This window comes from Penaeus chinensis, chromosome 13 (assembly GCF_019202785.1).
Source record: "Penaeus chinensis breed Huanghai No. 1 chromosome 13, ASM1920278v2, whole genome shotgun sequence".
NCBI lineage: Eukaryota > Metazoa > Arthropoda > Malacostraca > Decapoda > Penaeidae > Penaeus > Penaeus chinensis.
In genome coordinates this window covers 27,651,371-27,653,870 of record NC_061831.1, presented here as the reverse complement: position 1 = coordinate 27,653,870, position 2,500 = coordinate 27,651,371, and the positions used below count along the sequence as shown (strand labels likewise).

Below are 2,500 nucleotides of genomic sequence, written 5' to 3'. Positions count from 1 at the left end.
AAAACGGGAGGACAAAGGCGAAATGCGGCGAGTCATCGGTTACCGTTATTACCTTTGCCTATGGTCAGGATAATGAAGAATGACGCTTATTGGTAAATGTTAGTGGTGTTGTATTACTGTCATTAGCAGTCAGTAATTGTCATATTAATTTTAACAGTAGCATTCGCGTTTCTTCGTTTAATTAAGATATTTTTTCAGTGCCAGGATACCGGAAAAAATCCAAGGACTTACCAGATTATGATGAAAACAATTATAAAAATAGCGATAAATATAATGATAATAATAATAATGATAAGAAAAATAATAATAATAGTAATAATAATAACAATGATAATAAGTGATAATATTGATAGTGATAACAATAATAATGGTAATAATAATGATGATAAAATCAATAATAACAAGAATAATATTAATGATAACAATAATGATAATAATATAAATGGTAACAATAATAATAATAATAATAATAATAATAATAATAATAATAATAATAAGAATGACAACAAATAATAACAATAATAAATTATAATAATAATAACAATGATAAAAATATTAATGATGAATGATAATGATAAAAACAATGATAAAAACAATAATATTGACAATAACAATAACACTGATAACAATGATAATGATGATAATGATAAATAGAATAATAATATTGATAATGATAAAAGTAATATTAATAATAATAATAGTAATACTAATGATAATAATAGTAATAATAACAACAACATTAATAATAAGGATAACAATAATAACGATGATGATAATAAAAGTAATAACAGTAACAATACTGATAATATTAATGATAATAATTGATAATAATAATGATAATGTTACTACTACTACTAGTAGTAGTAGTAATTTACTAGTAGTAGTAATTAATTAATATTAATAATATAAATAATCATAATGGAAATAATAATAATAATAACGCTAATAATGGACAGGATGATAATGATGATAATGATAGCAGTGAAAATTATGATAATGATAATAATTGCACTAATAATAATTATAATCATGAAGATTATTGTAACTATTGATACTATTGCTCTTATCATTAAAATGATAAATAGCATTATCATTAACTATTACCATTAGCATTAATATGATTATTATTGTTATTATCATTATTATTATATTCATTACTATTATTTTATTATTATTACCATTACTACTATTACCATTATTATTATCATAATTGTTATTACTATTCTTATTACTATCATTATCATTGTTGTTGCTATTATTGTTGTTAACCTTAATGGTATTATCATTATCATTAACAGTACTGTTGTTATTTTTGTTGTCTTTATTACTGTTATTATTGTTATTTATATTCTTGTGATTATATTCAATATTATTATCACTATTATGATTATCATAATTGATATTTTGGAGCAGTATAATTGCTATTGTGTCATTATTGTTATTATCATTATTATTATTATTATTATTATCATTATTATTATTATTATTATTATTATCATTATTATTATTATTATTATTACTATTATTATTATTATTATTATTATTATTATTATTATTATTATTATTATTATTATCACTATTACTATTATTATAATCATCATCATCATCATCATTATTATCGTTATTCTTGTAGTTGTTACTTTAGTTGATTTTGTTGCTGCTGTTACAATTATATTTATTATCATTATTATTATCATTATCATTACTATTATTATTATTACTACTACTATTATTATTATTATTATTATTATTTTATTATTATTATTATCATCATCATTATTATAATTATTATTACTGTTATCATTATTATTATTATCTTTATTATCATAATTACTGTTATTGTTGATATCATTATTGTGACTCTTATTGCTTTCGTTGTTATTGTTTTTATCAGAATTATCATTATGATTATTACTTTTAGCATTATTATTCCCATAATCATCATTTCTATGATGATTATTATTTTATATTATTTCTGTTATTAGTAGTATTAACTTCTTTCTACTTTCATTATTATGATTATCATCATAGTTATCATTATTAATGTTGTGTGTATTATTATTATCATCATTACTATTATTGTTATTATTATTATCATTATCATTATTATTATCATTATTAGTCTTATTGTTATTAATCTTATTATTATCATCATCATCATATCATTATTATTATTATTATTATTATTATTGTTATTATTATTATTATTATTATTATTATTATTATTATTATTATTATTATTATTATTGTTATTATTATTATTGTTATCATTATTATCATTATTATTATTATTATTATTATTATTATTATTATTGTTGTTGATGTTATCAATATCATTATTATTATTATTATTATTATTATTATTATTATTATTATTATTATCGTTGTTATTACTATTATTATTATCATTATTGTTATTATTATTATTATTATTATTATTATTATCATTCTTCTTCTTCTTATTATTATTATCATTCTTCTTCGTATTATCATTATTATT

General features: G+C 17.1%; 1 protein-coding gene across 1 annotated transcript in view; it reads right to left on the bottom strand.

Annotated features, from left to right (window-relative positions):
* The window catches only part of LOC125031647 (circumsporozoite protein-like), a 24,996-nt gene that overhangs the window by 21,856 nt on the left and 640 nt on the right, over positions 1–2,500 (bottom strand). The gene's annotated exons all lie outside the window — the stretch shown is intronic.